The sequence below is a fragment of the Miniopterus schreibersii genome (genome assembly GCF_964146895.1).
Source record: "Miniopterus schreibersii genome assembly, chromosome: 17".
Taxonomy (NCBI): Eukaryota; Metazoa; Chordata; class Mammalia; order Chiroptera; family Miniopteridae; genus Miniopterus; species Miniopterus schreibersii.
Genome location: NC_138117.1, coordinates 17182638 through 17206676, shown reverse-complemented (window position 1 = coordinate 17206676; position 24039 = coordinate 17182638). Strand labels below are relative to the sequence as shown.

Genomic DNA, 24039 nt, shown 5'->3' with positions numbered 1-24039 from the left:
CATCAAGGTTATAACAAAATGTTGAACAAAAAGAGGATCTGTGGTACTGTTCTAAGCACATGATACAGATTAACTATTTATCCCCATGACAACTCCAAGAGGTAAACACTGCTGTCCCCATTGTACGGGGTACCCAGGATCAAATGCAAAGAAACAGAGTTTCAGTCAGTGTCAGACGTGACCTCCTTAGCCTCCTCTAGGGAGTGAACCAGACCCGACAGGCTGAACCCTGCAGATTGTGAGCTAAATAAAAAGACTTCTTCATGTTCACCAGTGAGGCTGGTGGTGGTTTGTTACGAAGCACTATTGTGGCAATAAATAGCTGGTACACATATATATTAAGAAATGTACTACACTATGGCTTTGATTATAATTAAAATTGCTATACAATCCAAACCTTCCTTTCTCTGCCTCTTTCTTTGTTTTTGGAGGTGCTGGCACAAAATATTTTCATTTTCCATATACATACACACTTGATACGGACATTCTCATGTTATTTCAATTAATCCTGATACAAGGAAATGGAAAACCTGGAAAGCTTTGCTCTGCCCCTTATGCCTCACTCATCCCCTTCCAATCCACATATCTTAAATAAAAATCCAAGCTCTACTTTAAATTAATAGGTCATATACGTTAAGATAAGCTCCTGCTCAATGCCAAGAACCAGCCTTTTGAAGAGTCAACCAGACTGTGGTTCTCTTCCAAGTGTAGTTTCCCCAAATTCCTGAGTCCTCCTACTTGGAATTGCTCCCCCAGCTTCAAAACCTGTCCTCTGTCCATGAGGACCTGTGAACCCTCAAGGCACCTATGCCACTTCCTGTAGACAGCCTTGCCCGGAGCCCACCTATGCGCCCTCCCCCAGCACCATCTGCGTGCTCCTTGCACTTTGTGTTTTGTTGGGAGACAAATGCAGATAAACTAGATTCCCACGCCCCCTTATTAGCCTCATGACTTTGGGCAAGTTCCCCAATCCCCCCGAGCCTCAGCCTCCTCATCTGAGAGGTGAGGACGGTAATAATGAAATTATTACAGGGTTGCCTGTGAAGATTCAATGAGATAGTATAACTCTAACACTTAGCACAGTAAGCCCTCAATAGATGCCAGCTATTATTATAACTGTGCACGGTACCATGGGAACCTAGAATCCCAGATAGCAATTATTTAATACTTACCATGTGTCCACTCTTTTGAGTATTTTAATAACTGTTTTAGTGCTTTTAAAAATATGTTTATTTAATTTTTTTTTAACTTCATGACAACAGTTAGGCTGTCATATGGTGTTATTGTCTCCAATTCATTGATGAGAGAAATGAGGCACAGAGAGGTTAAGTAACATACCCAAGGGCACACAGCTACTAGGTCTCCATAATACCACTCTTCCCACTTTATTATAGTTATTCACCCATCTCTCCCATTGGGGATCTGGAATATATAATTAATTTGTGCCTTCCCGGTGCTTAGCACACAGACCATCACAGTGGTGAAGAGTGCCATAGAACGTCTGTCCCCCTCTAGTCTTTTCTCTCTCTCAACATTGACCCCCTTGAGGGCAGAGGACTGGGTCCCTTGGTCCCTGCACCTGCTTGTTACTGATTCAACTGTGTGGGACCAGATGGCGCCTAGAAGAGGGAAACGAGATGGTTCTCACACTAGCACACACGTACTCTGGGCTCTCCACGTGCCGTCTCACAATCCAGCTTGATTCAAGACACTGGGAGCAAACAAGGCTCTCAGCAGCCTCAGATGAGCAGCAGGGAAATTAGTAGACTAGTGTACAAAGGAGTGTTTAATAATGCTATCACGCTACCCTGTCCTCGCGGAGCCATTGTGACACTCTGCATGAAAGAAGTGACAACCCTCAATTGCTGTGCATGATGGAGGCCTGGCGTCAGGTTGGCCCCCAGCCCCTAGAGCGCATGCACTTCCTGGCAGTGATGGCATGCAGGGATCAGGCGCACTGATGGCTTCATGCTAAAGTGTCCTTGCAGACCCTCTGTAGTGTGGCTGCTCTTCTGCTTGCCTGTCAGGAGAGTAATTTTCACTAAATATTAAGGAGCTGTTTGTAAGAATGCTGTCATGGTAACTGGGGGTGTGTGTGAATGCTGAAATAGCCTGGTGCTGCCCGAATTGCAGCATATTAATCAAGGGTTGGGTGCTATTTAATAAGCTTCCCTGTAGCCTTAAACTTGGAGGACCTAGGGGCTGGAGTTTGCCCCAGCTGTCACTGTCAAGGACGAGGGCTCTCATGAGTTCCTGGTGTTGTGTAGGGTGGATGGACAGATGGAGAGATGAATGCTGGAACCAAAATTTTAGATTCCACTTCTCGGAGCTCTTTCCTACAGCTCTTCTATTTTTTTTATTTTCCCTTTTACGGTGGAAAAACATTTTTGCCAGAGAATTGGGGAAAAGAGGTCAGGAAAGTAACTGGAGAAAGGCATGGCCAAAGATTTTTCTGCCTGAAAGGGGAGGTGATGGCCACAATAAGGAGGCAAAGAAGCAGAGTGCATGGGTTTGAACTGTGCAGGTCCACTTACACGTGTGTTGTTTCCAAGAAATATTGTAAATATATTTTCTTTCTTTTGATTTTCTTAATAACATTTCTTTTCTCTAGCTTACTTTATTGTAAACATACAGTGTAAATACATGTAACATACAAAATATGCGTTAATCAACTATGTTATTGGTAAGGCTTCTGGCCACTTGTAGGCTATTAGTTAAATTTTGGAGGGAGTAAAAAGTTATGTCCCCACTGTGCGGGGGGTCTATGCCCCTAACCCCCACGTCATTCAAGGGTCAACTGTATACTGGTTAGGATACGAGCAGCCTCATCAGCTTTGGGAGGGCCACCTGAAGCAAAGACATCCCCCACAGGCTGGAGGATGAGGGGCCTTCTCTGCATGTCCACTCTGATGCTGCTAAACCACAGCCCTTGGCTTAGGGGTGGACATGTGACCAGAACCTCCCAATTCCAGGGCACTTGCTAGGAAGACTATGGAAGCAAAGCCCTCTTCAACGGGGGTCAACGAGAGAAGGAATCGTGCCTGAGTGAAGCCCACACAGAAGAAAGCTGCATTGAGAGATGGGGAGAAACGATGCCTGCTGACACTGTTTAGATCCAGCTGGGCTCAAAGCCAGACCAGCTCAGACTTTTCAGTTACACAGGCTGCTTTTTTGTGTTACACTTATGAAAATGTGAAGCAGACATCTATCTCGTCACCCAAAGTCTGACAAATATAATCAAATACCCACTCATGTATTGTTACCTACTAGGCTCAGGTGTTAACTTTTCCTTGGCCAATAAACTGTGGGCTCTGAGATAACATGGGATGGGGTTTAGGGGTTTAGGGAAAGGCACCTAGGGCAAAGTTTCAGATGAACCACAGGGAAGAGTGGGATGTCATTTGCCACTTCTCTCTTTATTTCTCCTGTTTAGCTCAGATGTCAAGTCTCTCACTCTTGGAGGAAGGAGCAAAGAACCCTTCACGTGCTATGGAACTGAGTGTGGCTTGAACGAGGTCCCTCCTGGGTCTGTGCAAAAACCAAATGTCTACAGTGGCATCTTTATGTCTAGTTCATCAGGGTTGAGTGGATGTCATACTAGTGGCACCTGGGTTGGCTGCACCTTGTTTTCCTGATTGAGCTGTTTCTTCTGGTCCCACCTCTTACATGCTGATGGCGTCCCAGGGTTCTGTCCTCTGGCTCTGAGCTGTTGCTGAGAGAGAACACCGTCACCCCATGGCCTACCTCTCTCCTCCGTCTGCTATCTGTCCATGTTCATTCTTTCCTAATAGGCCAGAGTGATGTGGCACCTTTAGTGAAGGTGGTACCTGCCCACATTGGTTTTTCACAGGACAAGAATAAAAGCTAATATTTATTGGGCACTTCCTGCCACATAAAACTGGCATAGGGTCAAGCAGCTTGACATGAATCCATTCCGTGAACCCTCACAGCCTCCTGATGTGGTAGGTACTATCATTACCCTGTTTCACAGACAGGAGGCTAAAGCACAGAGAGGTTGGCAACTTGCCTAAGGCCCCACAGCTAGGGGAAGAGACAGGATTTGAACCTAGGCAGCCTAACTTCAGGGACTCCGCTCTTAACACAGATGTCACTTCCCTGAGCTGCCTCCTCATTGCTTTCCCTTTCAGTCATTCGACAGTCACTTACTGAGCACCTACTACGTGCCAGGTCCTGCGAATCAAGGACATGGCCCTTGTCTTCAAACCCCAACTCTTGCCCGAAGATTTGTCAAGGAGGCACCAAGTCACGACTGAAACGTACTGTGCAGCCTCCCTCCCCTCCCGCCTCCTGCCATCCCCAGCACTCGGGACTCTGCTGAAAGTCCGGCCCGTGTGCAGTGACTGCCCAGGTCGTCCAGGCTGTCAGTTTCTTAAAGAAAAGCTCCCCCTCTGGACTCCCACAGTGCACCGCCTTCAGGACCCTTGATAAATACCTACTGCTGCCACTGACCCAGTCACTAAGCACAGAGGAAGCCTGGGGTGCTCATTGTCCCACTCGCCATGGGTGTCCCTCCCGTGCAATTTCCTCAGCTGGGTCAGGGGTACAGTTCTCAGGCTTCGTGGCCCCAGGTCTTGGTGACTGGAGTTTGTGGTACTGGTCCTACCAGAGAGCCCTGATTCCCTTGGGGAAGCCACACTCACTGTCCTCCCAATGCCTTTCCTTCTGGTCTGCGTGGGCCAAACCTCCAGCTGCTCTGATAAGCTGGTAAGTCTCTTGAGGGTCCTGGCACAAGAGAGCTTCCCAGAGGCTCTGATCAAAACCCCATCATGCCTGGAGAGATGCCCACCCCATCACAGACATAGGTGTTTGGGGTCACACCTGTGATGTGTGCAGCTGTCTGCCATTGGCTCAGGGACACCCGGCCAATGAACAGCACACCTTAGGAGAGACCCCAGGGTTGCCTCATCCAGCAGCAGCCGAACAGTTTAATAGCCGAACCCTGCACGTAGAACAGCAGTGCGGAGAGTACGTGAGTGCACGAGCTCGCCTCATTCACTCTCTCTAAGCCCTCTCCCCCATCCCACCGCCCCTGAGGGCTTCCAGGTAATCATGGAACAGAGTTTGTAAAACACTGCCCTACTCAGAACTGCGCTTGAATTCTGCCAGCGACAGGGAACTCACTACTTCCACTGGGTGCCTATTTCACCTTTGCATACCTCTTTTGTTAGGGATTTTTCCTTCGGTTAAGTCAATAGTTCCCACTTTCCTCCCGTCAGTGACAGCCCTTTGTACATGCAAAGGTGGCGCTCTCACCTTTCTTTAGTCCTGCCTCCTCAGAGCTGTGGTTTACAAACTGGTGTGAGCCAGGTGGCTCCCTCTCTGTTCTAAGAATGTCTTCCAAGCCCTGGATAGACGTTCCCTGGAAAGGATTCCACACACATGCCCTCTGGATGGTGATTCTGAGCTGCTGTGGTCTCAGCACAGGGAGAACAGCCCAGCCACTTGCAGGCTCGGTTTGCCTCTGGGGAGGGACTGGCAGGGACCCAGGGATCGCAAGGGACTCACACCTGGATTCCCTGCACTGTGCAGTGTCCAGGGGTATCTGGAGGGAAACACTTTCAGAGCTGCCCCTGCTCCTGCTATTTGTCTTTCCCTTCTTGACACCCAATTGAGGCCCCAACCTCTGCCGGGCACGCAGTCACTCACCAGTCCCGTATCGCTTACATCCTGGGAACCTTTTACACTTTGACTCCGTGACCAGTCAGTGCGTCAAGACCTACAAAGAAGAGAAATTCAATATTAAAAGCAGGGCAGAACCACTGGGCGTCCAATCTCTTTTTTGGCAGGACAGCGTCATTGGGGGACTGGGATGGAGACCAGCACAATAAAGGAATAGGAAGTAGTGAGGACGGAGCTGCTCATTAAATCAACCTCAAAATCTCTGGGCTTTGTGGCGGCGCTGAGAGAGAAAAAAAGACCCTCACCCTGGGTGAGTCAGCAGCTTTTGAGCAGCTGGCCTTTGGGAAGAGCCAGAGTCCCAGCAAGACCTGGCCGGCTGGGGTGGGGAGGTGTCCCTTGAACCTCACTTGGCGTCTCCTCCAGGCTTCGGTGTCTCTTCTTCACAGCTGAGGGCCCTTTGGGGTTCAACATTGATGCGGGTGAGGGGGAAAGCCCTGTGTGTAGGCCTCAAGTCCAAAGGATACTGCAGGCCTTCAAACAAAAGCCCCAAATGTAATGTGTATTTATATCCCGGGAGGCTTCTGCCAAGGGAACCCTGTGTGCTTTGAAAATTCCCCAGGAGAGCTGTAGCTGGAGGTGCAAGGCGTGTGCCGGGCTCGGAGGGTGCGTTTCCTGCATGGCAAGTTGAGGCCTGAGCTCTAGAGGTTCCGGCAGAGGCCGAGGCCGAGGCCCACCTGCAGTGCACGTGTCCTCACGGAGCAGCAGCGGTGCAGGTGAGCTGTGGGGAGCCCAGTCTTCTCACTCCCCACGCCCAGCCCTCCTTTAAAGCAAAACTTGTTTTTTCTTGCTTCCTTAAGAATATAGAGGTGAGCAGAGGTTTCTCGATTCATCCATCCCTGTTCTCAAAGGAGAACCCTTTGAGTGGGGGGGAAATCGCCTTAAAGGCAATAGTTGCTGTTGATTGAGTGACTTACCAAGCGCCAGGCGCTCTACACCTGACCTGTATTCTTGCTGTGCGGGGTGAATGCACATCACCTAGGAACTTGTTGGAAAGGCAGGTTTCAGGCCCCACCCAGACCTGCGGAATCGGAACCTGCTTTTTCACAAGCTCCTCAGGTGATTTCTGGGCACATTAAAGTCTGCAGAGGGCTCATCTGTTCTCCTCTTAATCACAGAAGGAGGGAAATCAGTCAGTGAGTCAGTCAGGAAGTCTCAGCCCTTCCCCAGGTGAGGAAATGGGCTGAAAGAAGCCAGAACGTGGCCATTGTGGTTTTAGAGCTGGTAAGACTTAGAGCCAATTCAAACCTACGTTCATGTGATTTCCGAGCTGGTGTCCCTCTGATGCCACTATTCAGGGGAAGTGAAATGGGAGGGTGAATGGGGCAGGCAGGCCTAGAGTGGGGGAGTGGACATGGGAAGGGCACTCAGCCAAGGGTGGGTGGCTGGCTGATCCCAGGCCCCGGAGAGGGAGGGTCTCGGGTATACAGGAGGGCGCTCAAAGAGGGAGGCACTGGATACTGGAGGCAGGGTTCCCCTCCTCCTCACTTTTGTCAAAGGCCAGCAAAATTTCCCAGACAGAAGTTCTGGGCCTCCTTCCTGCAGGGAATTCAGGCTTCTGCATTTAATCCCAGTGATTAGTTTACCTTGAGTCCAGGGAGTTTAGCTCTCCTGCCCACTGCCCTTAGAACTGACCATCCAGCAGGATAAAGCACCCCAGGAGACAAGCGAACCTGAATATCCAGGCAATGACTCGACAAAACTCTGCCAAACCGTTTATGGTCTAGAAGGAGCTTTTCATCCACTAGCTAATCGACTCCTTAAAAGAACTTGGGGAATGTCACTAGTGATATTTTGCCATTGAGAAAACTGAGGCACAGAGAGGTTAAGTGGTTTTCCTGCTGGCACACAGCTTTGGGGCAGGCTGGGTTGAGGTCCTCTGACTCCAAGCCCAGAGGTGTGAGCTCAGCTGTTCCCGATGGGGAAAGAGGTCACATCACAGGTTTATGATGCCCTCCCTTGTGTCACCCAAATATATAGTCTTGCTCTACATTCTAACTGAATGGGTTTACTGAACAGATTCATGAAGAGGAAAGTGGTCCACAGCCCACACAGGGAGTGTGACTGGTAGCTTTCTTGATGTAAAGTGGCCGGCAGGCATTGCTGGTTTACCTGTGAGTCAAGGATTATACTACATATCATTCATTCTACTGCACTTGCTTCCATAAGGCAGATGAGTGCATATAAGTTATATGAGGGAAAGGTGTCAATAAAAGGTGTCAATAAAAGGTGTCAATAAAAGGTGGAGGTCACACTGGTTCATAGGCAAACGTTCCCACCATAGTAATGTTTTGCATCACCAAATGGCAACAGCTGGATGCAAAATACCCCAAAACAGCAACTGACAGAGGACTCCTCGCTGCCCAGACACCCACTTGCTCCATGCTCCCCCTTTCGGCCAGCGGGGCCAGTGCTCTGTTTCGGAAGGTCTCATTGCTCGCTTCTCCCTGATCTTTGAGCAAAGGCCATGGGCTAGTTCACGTCTCCCTGTACATTTTGGCAAAGCTTGCATCTGCTCGCCCTCCTGAACTTCCAGAAAGGGTGCCTGTCCCTTTCTGCCTCTAGCGCGCAGCCTCAACCCTGCTCTAGTCACTCCACCAACATCCCCCTTTTAATTTTGAAAATATAGCCCTATAGTTACTCAGGTCCTAAATTACTGTGTTGTTGTTTTTTTATTTCAAATTTTAGCATGCCCTTTGATCTGTGCCAAGACCATCACTAGGATTGTGCTTCATCAGAATGTTGCATGAATTGTGAGGCTCTGCTGCCCCCCAACTGCCCCCCAAAGTGCTACGATTTTTCAGTTTTTCTGCATGCAAGGTTCTACAGGAATGCACATGTCATTTTATAGCAGAAATGCTTACACAATGGAAATATTATTATAGGTACTAATAATAACTATATAAAACAAATGTATAACATATAGTTATTAAATATTGAACATGTTAATATTGTTAAATATTAAATACTATATTAAATATTTGATTAACAATCATTTGAGTAGCCATATGTACCCGATTCTGTGCTAAGCACCAGATAGACATAAATAAATAAGACCCAACCCCTACCCTTAGGAAATCATGGTATGAAAAAGGGGAAAGACAAATAATAGACTGTGAGACAGGACAATGTAGACAGAGGGGATACAAGGTGGAAGCAACTAAGAGATGCGTCATTTGTCTCAGGATGAAGACCACACTCCTTACCCCAGTCGGGGCCCTGCTCATCTCTCTCCGCCTCACCTTGCCCTGCTGTGTTCTGGGCTCACCAGCTGCTAAGTTTCTTGAACCCACTGTGCACTGTGCAGCCACATGGCTATGCTGTTCTACTCCCTCTCTCTTCAATGCTTTGTCTTCCCTCTTCCCCTAATCAACCCTGACTTACCCTATAGGACTGAAGGAGGTAACGCATATTAAGTGCTTAGAATCTCGTAAGCAGGTATGTTAATTACTATTATTATGGATAATACTTATTATCCTCCACTGACTAGGTGTTTCTTCTTGAGCACAGAAAAGTAGAGTGACTTGGCCAGGGCTAATTATTCTCAGAGCTGGGGAGTCTCACTGAATCGGTTCTGGTTCTCCATTTACCCTTGAACCCAGCACTGTGCCACCATCCACTCGACCCTTGGTCCTAACCAGCGTGGGGGAAAGAGTGCTGATCTTGGAGACGGGGTGCCTGGGTTGAGTGTGGTCCCGGTCCTCTCACACACTTCTGTGTCCTCATGCCGATCGCTTCCCTCCTTGGGACCTTGGTTTCCTTGTCGGCCAAGTGGGCCTCCAAACACAACTTGCCTCCTTGGGCTGTATGAGGGACCAGTGTCATGGTGCCCAACACAGTTCAGCATGTGGAAAACGGCAGCTCTCATTATGAGCATTATAAATGAATTACAGGACACTTCAGTGACCTTTCAGCTCTAAATGTGCACACATTTCCCGTCTTCCTGGCCCGGGACCCCTTGTCACCAGAAAGTACTAGTCATGTGGAACAAAATCCCAGTAAGGAAAACCCCCGTAGGATTTTCCATACAGGTCCCCTTTATTCCCTTTTTGTCCATGTTAAGCTTATCAAATTTCTAGACACCTGAAGGGACAAAGAAGGAAGCTACCTGAACAGTCTGTAGAAGAAAAACACCCTCCTCTAGGGTCACTCCTCCAAGGCAGTTTATTCCATTCTATTTTTCATTCAGCAAACATTTAGCAGCTGCCTAAGAAACTCTAGTTTCTAGTCTAATAAGCATGTCACTGTGTCCTGAGGTGAGGGCCTCACACTGACGAAAGAGAGCAATTGTGGAGTATGGGGGAGGGAGCAACAGGCTCTGCAGAGATCCAGACTGGACAAAGGAGAGAAAGGTCAAGTTAAAAGAGGGTGAAAAGCTAAAAGCCACTTCTGGGGAGCCATCATTCTGCAAGCCAGAAGTGTCATCTTAAGTTGCCTGTCTTTGCTCCAAAAAATGTTTCACTTTAGTCACCAACAACAGCCTTTCATTACCCAAAAAAAAAAAAAAAATCACTAATGAATGACTAACACAACAGCCACCCCTTCCTGAGCCCTCGCTCTGTGCCAGGCCCTGAACTGGGTCCTCATGTCTTATCTCTCTTTCCCACAGCAACTCCGAGGAGCAGGTATTCATATACCAATTTTACAGATGGCAAACCTGAAGCTTGGCATGATCAAATAAATTGCCCAGCGTCAGAGGAGTAGAAAGTCCAGCACTGGGATTAGAACCCCAGCCTGACTGAGCAGTCTTTCCGTTCTTCTTGAACATCGCCTCTTAAACTTTGACTTCATGACTGGAGTGGTTGGAAAATTGGGCCATCTCTCCCACCAACCCCACCTACTCTTCCACTAAGACTCCCAAAGCCTACTGAGGAGGCTGAGGTTATGACCTCCCCAGGGTGGGTGGGTGAAGCTTGACACCTTGAACGAGAGCTCCGAATCCTACTCTAGAATCGATCTGAATTTATTTCCATATATTTCCCCCTCAAAATTGTCAAGCACAATCCACACTCTGGAAGATGTGCCCAGCACCGGGAGTGTGTATTCTGCTTACTGCTTGTCTCTTCATTCTTCCAACAACTCTTTATGGGGCACTGACTATGGGTCAGGTGCTGGGGAAATAAGGTGAGCTCCGCCCTTGCACTGGGGTTGGAGACAAAAGACTTCAATGATATTATTGTGCTAACTGAAGCTCATGCAATGGTGGCAAGATTGCCAGGACAGGCCCATGGGGGTACAGCAGATGGGGTGTGGGAGTAGGGGGGACCTGAAAGACAAGCAGCAATGAACCAAACAAAGAGGGGAAGAGCCGAGGTCAGAGAAAGGTGTGTGTGGGACTGTGGAGGGAGGGGGCAAGGTGGATACAGGACAATGGAAGCAGGCCAGAGAAAGAGCAAAGGCCAGACCTAGGGACTTGCAAGCCTTTCAAGAGTTGGGTCTTTACCTGGGAGTGATGGGAAGTCACCAAAGAGTTGGATTCTCGGGATCTGTGCTTCCCAGCACATGGTGGCCCTAAAAGTACTTGCTGAATGGACAGTGGAACCCATCTATTACCCTAGGCCTCCTTCATGTCTCCCAGCAGTCTGAAAAGCAATGCCTGGGCCCCTGCCATCTTTACAAAGGGCAACCACAGGGCAATCTGATTTGTCTAGGGAAAAACTGTCCCGGGGCACCTGGCTGGAGCCCCCGTCAGTCCTCGGGAGCCCTGGCTCCAGTGCGGCTGCTGGCAGATGTGCAGGGATGAATGCACCTTTGATTACAGCTCATGTTTCGGAGGGAAAGACACAGCTCCCTGGAGATCGGGAATCTATGAAAATGAGCCCTTGCAAAAGAGACGTTAAGTGAGCTGGAAACACAAGCCCTTTGGGCGGGCAGTGGTTTCTTTCTTTAAAATAAACAACAGCAAAGAGAGGATCAGCCTGGATGAGAACCAAGTTTTTCATAATCCCTCATGGGCAGGACTCAAAGGCCAGCTGGAGAAGGTGGTTGAAGAGACTGAGCTGCGAGAAAGTTGTACCTGGTTGGGATGTCCAGACCCCAAATGGCTGTGTCTGCCTCCCTCCTTGGTGGGGAACTCAGCTCCTACGTAGCTTCCAGGGACGTTTATTTAACCCCAGTTTCTTTACCACAGAGAGACTGACAGACCCAGTTTAGAACATGGTTGCTACCATTCAAGAGCTTTGTGTCCATAGATAAAATATTTATCTTCTCTGAGCTTTAGTTTTGTCACCCATAAAACAGGATATGATGAGTATTAAATAATATTATAAAAGTTGGGTGTTGGGGTTTGAACTGGTGTCTGAGTATAACTGTCCCATTTCCCCCCACATTGCCTCTTGAACTTGGGATGCATCCCCGCCCCACTCATGATTATCTGGCACATAATAGGTGCTTGATAAATGCTGTTTCTGCTTCCATTCTTTTACACATCTCTTATTTCCTCACCATTTTGTGTTTAGCACAAATCTGGGTACCCAAGAGGTGCTTAATAATAAACTTATGTAAGATGGACCCTCCCAGTGGAATACAGGGGCTGTGAATACTGAAGGAAAAGGCAGCTAGCTGTGTTTTCTCTCTATTGCATCCTGTTTTGAACCCTTTATTAAATGTGTTAAGTATTACTTGCCTTCAGGGTCAAAATAAAATTTCCAGAGATTTCCACTTTGCACTCATAAATGATTCTCGCTAAACTCTTTTTCTTTAAAAAATTTTTTTATGTGTGTTTGAGAGCAGAAATGTACTGACTCATAGCTGGAAAAACTCTCTCCCTAACGCATTCCAAATTTGTCGAGTCACATGAATTGAGTAAGAACGCTTAATGTGGCGGCTGATCCCAGTCTGGTGAGCAGTTACACCAGCGACAGGGATGCCATCTCTCCCCTGCCCCTGCTCCAAGCATGAGTATAGTGGCGAGGCTCTGCAGTTGGCAGTGAAGTTGAGGCAGGTTCAATGAAGGTGAGGATTGGAAAGGATCTGGCAGCTACCTAAAGCCAAAGTTGAATTGTGCAAGGCGGTGAATACATTTTTTTAAAAAATTTGCATGTAGGATCGCCAAAAATGAACAACTTCATTTATTGACTCAAGTCTATCCTGGCTACTATCTCAAGCACGTTACATGTATCAGACTCATTTAATCTTCACAGCCACCACATTAGGTGATTATGATTTTCCTCACTTTACAAGTAGAGAAACTGAGGCACAAAGGTGTTAAGTAACTTGCCCAAGGTTCCACAGTGTGCAGACGGTGGAGCTAAGATTCAGCCCAGTGTAACTCCGGAACAGATGCTCTTATACACCTGACCATTTGTTCTGAAAGGAAAGAATCTTTCTGCACAGAAGAAAGAAAACTCCATTCATTTTACAAATATCTCTCCAACACTTAGAATATACACACTGCACCAGATGTCAAAGGGGAGGCCGGTGATAGGCATGGGAGAAATGAGGCCGATTGGTTACCTTTGTCCATGAGTTTGAAATTGTAGAGGAGCTATGATGTGTGCACAAATATTTACAATAAAACAACGTGGAAACGCCAACAGCAGGATTCTAAGGCGGCACGGATGGGAAGGGCTTGGTAAGGTGATGACCATGGGGTGATCCAGAAGGGCTTCCTGGTGGAGATGCCATTTAAGCTGGATTGGAGGGTGTGTAGGATTCAGACAGGAGGTGGCTAGAGAAAGTCCTGCCTGCTTAACACCAGTGAGTACACACGGGTGCCCAATGGCCCTGGGAGTTCCCATTTTGGTTCTGATTCGGGACCCACCGGCTCCTGGTGGGAACATAATCCGTGGGGTGGCCGAACCTCCATGTCTGGCAGGTGAGGAACACAAGCAGAGGGGAAAGAGAAGAGGTGTCCGGGGACTAAAAGATGGGGGAGATGAGGCAGGACAGCAGAGCAAGAGTGGAGGGGTGCAGATCTAGCCAGAGCAGAAGCTCCGGACCCACCTCCAGCTGGGTTGGCTCTGAACAAGCCTTTGCTCTTGGGCCTCAGTTTCTCCTATCTATAGGAAGGATAATGAAGGAAGCACCCAGATGTTCCAGCTGGGCAAAACCTGGAGAGCTCCCAATTTATCCCATCACTTCGTAGACGAGAGAACCAAGGGTCAGAGAAGCTGAGTTAGCGCAAGTCCATGGATTTGAAACCCAGTTTTTAAGACAAGGACTCATGGGACCCATCTCCCAGTCAAGCTGCTTTTCCCATACCCACACCTCAGGGGGACACGCTGACCTCTGTCAGACGGCCAGGAAGCTTCAGGCATGCTGTGCGAGGGGAGCACCCCAAACATGCCTACTGCCTCCAGGCTCCGACTCCTCCAGGGCCTCGGGAGGCTCGGCACAGACCCTGAGGGGTGCAGCTTCAGGGCCGCCAGCCTGGGCCAGCCTGCCCAGCACGCTCCCCCCTCTCAGCCGTGGCTGGCACACACAACCCCTCGCCCTCCACTCAGGAAGTTTCCAGGAAACCATGGTCACGACTGCGGCCATGGTTTTCCCTGATAAGATGTACATCTGGTTGTGACTCACACCGCTGGATTTCCGCCCAGGGTCTTACATCTTGAGTGGGGAGCACATTCCCTCCAACTGACAACCTGCCCACCCCACCGTGACATGGAGGCTGTGGCTGCCCTTGTCAGCTCATGCCGGAGTCACCCAAATGGTGCCTCGGGCCCCCTGGCCTGGCATTTCCCTCAGAACTGGCCTGGGCAGTCTCTGAAGGCCCCCAGATGCCAGGCTTTTCAACCAGCCCCCCGCCCCCTGGAATGCTTGCCTTTCTTCCCACACATCCCCCGCCTCCTCCAGCTCCAGGGCCTCCCCGACCAGAGACTGCAGCGCTCATCCAGCTGCTCTCCCCCAAAAACCCAGAAGCTGGGCACCACACCCTGGAGGGCTGGGCAGAGGCCCTGTGTCCCCACAGGGTGGTGGACCCCGAGGATGGTGCCACGTGCAGTAACAATCACAGTCACTACTCAGAGCTCGTGCAGGCACTGAGTATGCCCACTTGCAGGCCTTTGTACTTCCTGTCCCCCACCTAGAAGTCTGTCCCGAGTCCTTGTATGGCCATCAGCGTCTTGTCAAAGTCACCTTCCCAGTGAAGCCTTTCCTCCTCTTTTGCCCTCTATTTTACCACCTGTTTTATTTCCTTAAAGGCAATAAAGCCCATGTCCCATTCTCAAATTACTGACTTGTTACTGGGTGACATATTTACTTGTTTGTTAGCTGGCTCCTCTAGGAAGAAAGGAATTGGGATGGGCTCTGTCCTGCTCAGCACCGGCTTCCAAGCACCCTGCAGAGTGCCCAGCATGAAGTACGCGCTCAATAACTGTTCCACGAATGCAGGAATGAGTGTTCCAGGCACTGCGGATGTGCGTTCATCTCAATCCTCACCCAAACCCCGTGTGGTGGCTGTCATTGTCCCTGCTTCACAGCAAGGAATCTGAGGCTCAGAGAAGTTGAGTAGGTTGTCTAAGACCACGTGGTAAGTGGCAGAGGTAGGTATCAAACTTGAATCTGTCTGATAAGAAAGCCCATGCTTTTGACCACTGGACTGTGTGCTTGCCTTCAATGTTTTTGGAATCCTCATTTTAAGGACACAGGAAATACTTGTGGATCAAATGATCTGGAATGCCAAGTGTTATGAACTGAATGTCTATCCCTCCAAAATTCGTATGTTGAAGCCCTAACCCTCAGTGTGGTTGTATTTGGAAATGAGACCTGTAAGGAAATAATTAAGGTGAAATGAGGTCATAATAGTGGGGCCCTGATCCCCTAGAATTAGCGTCTTTATAAGAAGAGACAGCAGAGTGCATTCTCTCTCTCTCTCTGTCTCTCTCTCTCTCCCCCTCATTCCCTCCCTCGTTCCCTACCCACCCCTCTCCCACTAAGGCATGCAAGTACTGAGCAAAGGCCATGGGAGGACAGGGCAAGAAGGTGGCTGTCTGCAAGCAAGGAAGAATCCTCACCAGAAACAAAATTGGCTGGCACCTTGATCTTGGACTACCGGGCTCCAGAACTGTGAGAAAATAAACTTCTGTTGTTTAAGCTGCCTAGTCTATGGTATTTTGTAATGTGTCTCACACCTGATAAAACTCAGGGAATAGGAGTTATTATTATTATTTAAGGCGATAGGGTATTTTAGTGGTAGACTTGGGAACATGCATCTTTTGACTTAGCCTTGTGCTCTTTGCACAGCCCCACACTGAAATACTTGATTCTAATCAATATGTTTACTAAGGGCAGAAACATGGACTGACCGTTTTTGGAATAAAGGACACATTCACGCAGCCTGAGCACCCCATCTCTGGAGCATTCCTGGCCAGCTAAGTCTGAGAGTAACTGAGTAGAGCCACGCTGGTTCCTAGACACCGTTCTTACCACCTCGTGTTGCATCAGCCAGGGAAGCAGCAGAAATCGGTCCCAAAATTTAAAAAATTAAACAGGAAGGAGACCCAAATCAATCCAGAGCCATCTGCTTAGATGTCATGGGCACAGTGACAGTCACTCTGGTACTTTTGTGCAGCACATTTCCAGGTCCAAAGGTCTCACCTACAGTCTTTCATTTCTGCCTCATTACAGGTGGTGACTCAGAAAGTGGTTTCTGGAGTGAGACCAGTTCGTTCAGATCCCACCGCCGCCACATGTATGACCGTCTCTGAGCCCCCACAAATGAGGATATGACAACACCAACGTCATGGGTTGTTGGGAGAGCTGAGGTCATGCACACAAAGCCAGAGGCTGCCCAAAATAATTCCCTCATCCGGGAAATGTTTACCCTATGCCCAAGACGTGCCAGGTGCTGAGGGTACAGCAGTGGCACCCAAACAATGTCCCTCCCTCCATGGAGTTGAGTAAGATGGGGAAAGTAGACAATTCCACATGCAGACACACACACCAGGACCAGTAGCAACCTGTGCTCTGAAGAAGAAACAGGGGATGCAGATTTTAGGGGTGCTAGTTTAGCTATTGCCCGATGGTGGTCAGGAAAGGCCTCTTTGATGGGGCGCCTCTGAGGCAGAACTGGATGAAGTGGGGGAGAAAACCACAAAGGCAGCTGGGGGAAGTAGTCCAGGCTGAGGAAACAGTAAGAGTGAATGCCAGCGGGTGTGGTGGTGTTCCAGGCTGAGCTGAAAGGCCAGGTGGCAGCTGGGACGGTGATCATGTGGGGCCTTGTGGGTACCATGGACACTCTGGCCTTCGCTCTGAGACGGGGAACTAGTGGAGGGCTTGGGACAGGAAAGTGACTGAACCTGACTTATGTTTAGAAAAAGTAGCTGTGAGGAGAGCAGAGTCATGAGGCATGTGAAACATAAAGTGCAGGGAGGAGCAGCAGGTAAGAGACAAACCCAGAGGGCAGCCAGTGGCGACCGCGACAGTCCATGTGACAGATGACAGGGATGCAAACTGGAGGATAGTGGTAGAGGTGGCGAGATGCAGCAGCACCACCTAAGTGGCCCCTCTAGGATGTGCTGTATGTATAACTCCAGAGGTGCCACTCACATCCGCCAAAATGGGAAGGGCGCCCCCTGGAGGGGTGCAACATGGTGGTCCTAGAAGGTGGTGGTCAGATTGGGGATATATTTTGAAGGTAGGACATGTGAGAGAAAAGGGGGAAACCAGGATTATTTAAGGGATGGCATAAATAGCGGTACCTCTTTACCGAGGTGGTGAAGACTGAGTGTAAAGGGTTAATTTTAGATGTGGTGAATTTGGGAAGCTTCTTCACAAAAGTTGGTGATGGGGAGTATGAAATCATAGCTAGTGAGGGTTATGAGAAGAGCAAAGGCTGAGTGTTTACTCTGTGCTGGGCTTTGCTCGAAGGACTTTAGACGTGTGAGCTCATGCAGTCTCCATGATGTGGTAGGCACCATTGTCATGCTCATTTGATAGACAAGCATAGTAGGTTGAATTCCCACCCCGCCCCATGATATGTCCATATCCTACTCCCTAGAACCTGGGAACGTGATCTTATTGGGAAAGAGTCTTTGCAGGTGTAATTAAGTTAAGGATCTCAAGATAAGATCACCCCGGATTATCCAGATGGGCCCTAAATCCAGTGGCAAGTATCCTCAGGGGAGACATCCTGGAGAGAAACACAGAGAGAAGGTGATGTGAAGACAGAAGAGAGTGGAGTGATGTAGCTTCAAGGAATGCCAATAGCCTTTAGAAGCTGGAAGAAGGATTTTCCCCTTAGAGCCTCCAGAGGGAGCAGGGCCCTGCTGACACTTGATTTCGCACTTCTGGCCTCCAGAACTGTGAGAGATTAAATTTCGATTTTTTCAAGCCGCCAAGTTTGTGGTCATTTGTTACAGCAGCCACAGGAAGCTAATACAACAAGGAAAACCAGGAACAGAGAGGTGAAGTAACTCGCCCAAAGTCACACAGCAAGTGAGCATCAGAACTGGTAACGTCTGGCTCCAGAGTGGCTCACTCAGCAGGCAGGTATTGTTAACCAGTAAAGACATGGAATGAGAGCCACGAGGCCACACAAGGAACAGAGCTGGTGAACGGCAGCACCAGGCTCCCTAGTAGGGAGGCCAGATGCCTTTCCCACTCTCAATCCCCACCTCTCCACTTTGAAAAACCCAGAAAGGCCCTTGTCCAGTCACTCCAATGCTTCTTGGCAGCCGTTCCTTAGATCCAGGGCTTTGCTGGGAATTCTACCTGATCTGTCCTCCACAGGCATGTGGCCACAAAGAGACCCCAGTCAGGTAGTAGCCTTGGCAAACAGATTTCAGTGGCACCTCAGAATTCATAACAATCACTCAGGAACTGCATATGGTCTGGATTTCAAAACCACCTCCTCTTTTCGTGACACTGAAAATCTCTTGGCTCCGTCCAGCCCGGGCCACGCGGGCTGAATGAGCAGAGCTGGGGGCAGGGTGCTGGCTGCCCCTGAACCTCTGCCAGGGACTAAAATTGGTCTCTGAAGAAACAGAGATTGTCCATTTCCTCTCCCTCTGATGCCCAGGAAAATATTTTACTGGGGAAAAAAACCAAATTGGGAATCTGGGGAAAACATCCTGCCCACTTCCCCACCCCCAACCTTGTCAAATCTTCATCATTTTAACAGAGAGCGACTGTGGGCCCCTGGAACACACAGGGCCTGTGAATGGAGTGTGTGCCCTTCCCACACAAAATCATGTTCTTGGGACACTTAATGAGCATAGGTCAGTTAATTTGGGGAGTGGGGATGGGAATCGGGGCAGGGGGCGGTGTTCTATTTATGAAGAATAATTAAATTCAGGTCAGTGGAGGGAGCCACTGGGCTGAAATACATTTGGGGGCCGGTAAGGGAAGGCAAGAGGCAGAGGAATGAGGGTTATGGCTGCTTCAAAAATGACTGTCTCTCCGGGGGCTGCTGGCCTCTGGGGACCCCGGCTTGTTCAGCAGCCCCTACCCCCTTCCAGGCACACACACACACAAACACAACCACACACACTGTCTCTCAGAAATACACTTGGGCTATGAGGTCATGAGGTGTTACTCCTACACTCACTTGCTCGTTCATTCCTCAAAATATATTTTTGGACAAATTTTAAACAACTGACCCAGCCAGAAGCAAGCTATTGTTTGAAGGAGGTCCTCCACTTAACATTGACACTGACCTCAGTGAGGTGGCTTTGGCCAGACGTGTTTGAAGCCCTCCTTTGGAGCTGTCTTCAGTCAGGTTAGGAGGCAAACAGTACAGCTGGGCACACTGTTGTATCGTTGCCCCTTACTCTGAGCACCTGTCCCCCATGCCTGGATTCGTAAGGGAAGTCACTCTCCTGGTTCCATGAATGTGACTAGTGGAGCCACCTGCAAAATGCAGAGATTTACCAACCCCAAGGATAAGAATGTGTTGTGTGTGTGTGTGTTGGGGGGAGGGTTGTTCTTGGGACCTCAGAGGTTCTGAGTATGGGGCCACCTTTGGAATAAGGGGTAAACTTCCCAAGGGGACTTTGAGGCACACACATCCATTTGCAAAGGTGGGCTCTGGGGATTATGATTTTTGTCATTTTTAGAAGTCAGTTGTATGTCTTAGCACCTGCTCTGGGCTTGGAATGGGCCAAACACATGGGGGAGTCACAAGGTACAAGACAAGGTCTGTCTCCGTCTATCCAACAGGGGAGCCAAGACTCATACGTGAGTAGTCACCTGGGACAGTTAACATCACATGCCTGGGGTGGCTCCTTTGTGGGGCCTTGGGTGGCTCCTCTGCAGAAACTCATAGGAGAAAGGCGCCAAGAGGGTGGAGGTGGGGCCTGAACCTACTTCCAAGAATGGGGAGCACCGTAAGAGGATAGGCAGAGGGGAGGGCGCCAGAGCAGGAGGCAGAGAGGAGACAAAAGGCTCAGAGCCGTCCTGGATGGGGCGCTCAACCCACCTGGAGTGGAAGGTAGAGGTGTGGAGGCTGCTGGCTGGGGAGGAGGGGGAGGAGAGGCTCACACAGGGTAAGGAGAACTTCACAGGGCCCCAGCCCTGGCAGAAGCCTCCCATCCAACCCAGCATCACCTTGCAACAGAGATTCCCTTTGAGTGGCATCTAGGAATATCACAGAGTGTACACAACTTGGAGTTGATTCCACTGCTGAGTGTGTATGTCATAGCCTCACTGTGCCTCAGTTTCTCTATCTAGAAACTAGTTGTAAGAACAACAGCTTACATTCATGTGCTAAGCCCTCTTTTGAGTAGCTTAACTCTTTTTAATGCTATCATTATCATAATTTTACATGCTCTTAGCTATTACAGTCTTTGGACTCTCAAATACAGAGGCTCCTTGACATAGCATGGGATTAAACCTGATAAACCCATCCTAAGTTGAAAATATCTTAAGTTGAAAATGTAGTTAATACACCTAACCTACCGAACATCATCACAGCTTAGCCTCGCTTACCTTAAACATGCTCAGAACACTTACATCAGCCTACAGTTGGGCAAACTCATCCAACACAACGTATACACTGTAGACTATGGGTTGTTTCCCCTCCTGATCGAGTGGCTCACTGCCACCGCCCACATCACTAGAGGGTATTGTATGCATATGGCTAACCCTGGAAGAGATCCAGATTCAAAACTTGAAGTATGGTTTCTACTGAATGCATACCACTTACCTAACCATCTTTAAGTGGAAAAGTCTTAAGTGGAAACTTGGTTAGTTGGGGACTATCTGTTGAGCTAAACACAGCCTTTATCTTACCTGAGAAATTTTCTTGAGGCTAAAATCAAACAACATATATAAAAGAGGTCTTTTAATTAAATGGCACTCTACAAAAGCTTATTATTGTTGTTGATGTTATTATAATTTCACCTGGCTTCATCTACTCAGAAGGCACCACAAGGTAAAGGTTATTTAAGGCCTGAGTACAACATTAAAAAAAAAAAAAAGAATCACTTTCAAACATTAGCAGAGGAAAGATCCCATGGAGATTGGCAAAAGAAAAAGTTGCCCAAAGTCTGAAACCTTAGAAGGTAGGACATCGGGGTTTTTTGTTTGTTTCTTGTACCAGGCCCAGCGTTCTGAGAAGGGGTCATTAATGGTTCCCCGGTTCCCTGGCAGCAGAAGGAACACAGCGCCTTGCCAGGGGCAGCATTCTTTACAGACAGGCTGCCCAGGGACAGGCCTGAGCTCCCCCAGCTCACTGAAAGCATTTATTCAAAGCCCAGGAGCAAGTGAATACGACCTGCTCTTTGCCATCAGAAGGCCGAGTGTTTGGGGAAACATATCCTCCTTCCAAAAATAAATGCAAATAAATCTCCCAATTCCCTTCCCCTGTCTCTGAAACCTGTTCCTTTGCAGACTTTCCCACCATCAACCATCCATCAACCCACTGGGAGGTTGGGAACCATCCTTGGTTTTCTCTTCCCATTGACACCCATGGCCAGCCCACTGTAGGCCACCTTCTGACCACACCTCAGCACCCACCCACTCTCTTTATCTTCATGAGCACTTCTGTCCTCTCTTGCCTGAACTTCCACAGCCACCTCCCAAGTGGCCTCCTTGGTTCCCCTTTGGCTCTTTCCCCTCTACCTATAGATCTTCTAAAAAGGTAGACAGGATCACAACACTCTGCTGCTTGAACCTTCAAAGGCTTCCCACTGAACTCAGCACAACCTAAGTCCTCCAGGCCTAAGTGATGTGGCTCCTGCCTGTCTTTCCCACTCAGCATCAACCACTCTCCCCCAAGACTCTGTGTCCTCTTCTGTGAAATGGGAAGAATAATATCTACCTTCCAGCTGGTTGTGAGGTCACCGGGAGTGGGGATATATAGAAGTACTTTGTAACCTGAAAAGTGCAGCATCATGTAACCTGTATCCCATTTATAATTGGGCCTTTGTGTTTTTACTCTTGTTTTCATGGTTTCTAGTTCCATGAATTGGTACCTTTTATTGTTTGCAATTTTAATGCTTTTCAGATATAAGGATAATGACCTACACAAGGTAGTATTGAAAACTACCATGACAGCATCTCAGCATTTCAAAGATAACAGCTCAACTATAGTGTGCTTAAAACTTACACAATGTTTGTTCTTCCCTGGGTAAAAAATCAGAGTTTTAACTATGCATTCAGATTGCTAGAGACCTAAGTAAGGTCTTATTTAAATTATAAACCAGTTAATTCCCTTACAAAAATGATACAAGAAGGATGCTATTTTAATACCTCTCCAACATTTTCAAGTATAGCAGATAACATTAAGTCCCTACTTTGCACCAGTCACTGTACTAAGCATTTTTTATGCTTTCCCTTTGTTAATACCACAACATTAAAAGGTATTAGTATCATCCAGACAAGGAAATTGGAGCTCAGAGAGGTTAAGTAACTTGCCCAAGGTCACACAGCTAGTGAGAAATAGAGTTCCAGTCCTTGGTCTGTTTTATTGGCCCTTGTTCTTTGGTTCTACCCTATGCATGTTTGGGAATAGGGGGACCAGGAATGTATGTATTTGTGGGAGAGGAATAGGAACAATGGGGGATAGGCAGGGACAAGACCATCAAGCACTACACAGGCAAGGGAGCTTGGGCAGTAGATTCTCCTTAACTTTAAGCTTCATTCCTTCATGTCTATGTTCTAACTTGCAAAACTGCATAATGCCCAATAGGTTTTCCCATAATCAGTGGAAAAGAGTGTAACTCTCTCTTATAAAGAGCAGTCATTGCCTTTTTGCTATTCAAACCAAAAAATGTCTGTGTGCATGTGTGTGAGAGAGACAGACAGAAACACACAGGGAGAAACAGCATTCAGTGAGTGTTCCATTTCCGAAGCTGATGAAGGTGCTCTGGCCAGAGAGATCCCCAGAGAAGATTTCTATTTCCCCACTCACGTCAGTCACCATCAGCAAAACAATCACACAGAAGGAAGCAGCAGCAATGACAACTATGACAATATCCAATTCTACTTCCAGTTCTGCTCTTCTGCCCAGAACTCGCTGTGCAACCTAATGCAAGTTACCTCGCCTCTCTGGGCCTCCGTTTCCTCATTAGTCAAGTGTAACATCGAGATTCCAGCTCTTAGGCTCAGGGACACTTTTATATACATGATCTCCTTTGCTTTGACAACCTCCCTGAGGACGTGGGCAGGTTAGACTGGCCACGTGAAGCTTGGAGAAGGTGCACGGTTCAGTGGCAGATCCTGGACTAGAGCTATGGACTTCCAACGCCAAGTCCAATGTCAGCTGACTCCACCAAGCTGCCTTCAGGGCTATGGGCAGAGCTTGTCCAGGACCTACGCACATTTATCCTGTTACAACAGAAAGGATCACTCTCTGCAGCCACTGTGTGGAGGCCTCTGGCCATCCCAAAGGATCAGTGTCTGAGGGCAGTTCCTTCTTTCCTGGACTCCTCCCTGCCTGCCTTCCTCCCTCTTCTTTGAAGAAGGAAGAGAACAGGCAGAGGAAGCAGGAGGTGCTGCAGGAGACGCAGGGGTGGCTTGAATGACTTTCTGAGGTCCCTGCCAGATGTCAAATTAACTGGGGGGTGGGGACCGCCATCACAAGCATGATATGTGTGTGCGCGTGTGTTGGTGAGTGATGAAAATTAAGAGCTAAGTGTGGAAAAAGCCCTTATGGCCACTTGTATTTCCTCTGTAAGTACTCTGATATTTCTTCACAAATCAATGAGCTTCCTGTTAATAAGAGACGAATCTTCACGAGTCAGAGGGAAAGAAGCTCCTCCAGGAACACCCAGAAGCTGGGAAAATGTAAGTCATGACCCTGCCTCCTCCACTTCTATCTGGTGAATGTTCCCTGGGATCCAGCGGCAGCAGCTTTTTTCCAGGGCCTTACAGGCAAACAGAAGGTCAGCCAGGCCAGAACCCAGGCAGAACCCCACCGGGCGGGGGGCTCCCACCCGGCAGCGGACCATCGTTTCTACC

At 48.6% G+C, this 24039-nt stretch overlaps 1 protein-coding gene across 2 annotated transcripts in view; it reads right to left on the bottom strand.

Annotated features, from left to right (window-relative positions):
• The window catches only part of ZHX2 (zinc fingers and homeoboxes 2), a 118048-nt gene that overhangs the window by 48463 nt on the left and 45546 nt on the right, over positions 1-24039 (bottom strand). For both annotated transcript variants that reach the window (XM_081116777.1, XM_081116778.1), the window contains one exon: positions 5668-5737. The gene's annotated coding sequence lies outside the window, so the exon portion shown is untranslated. The remainder of the gene's footprint in view (positions 1-5667; positions 5738-24039) is intronic.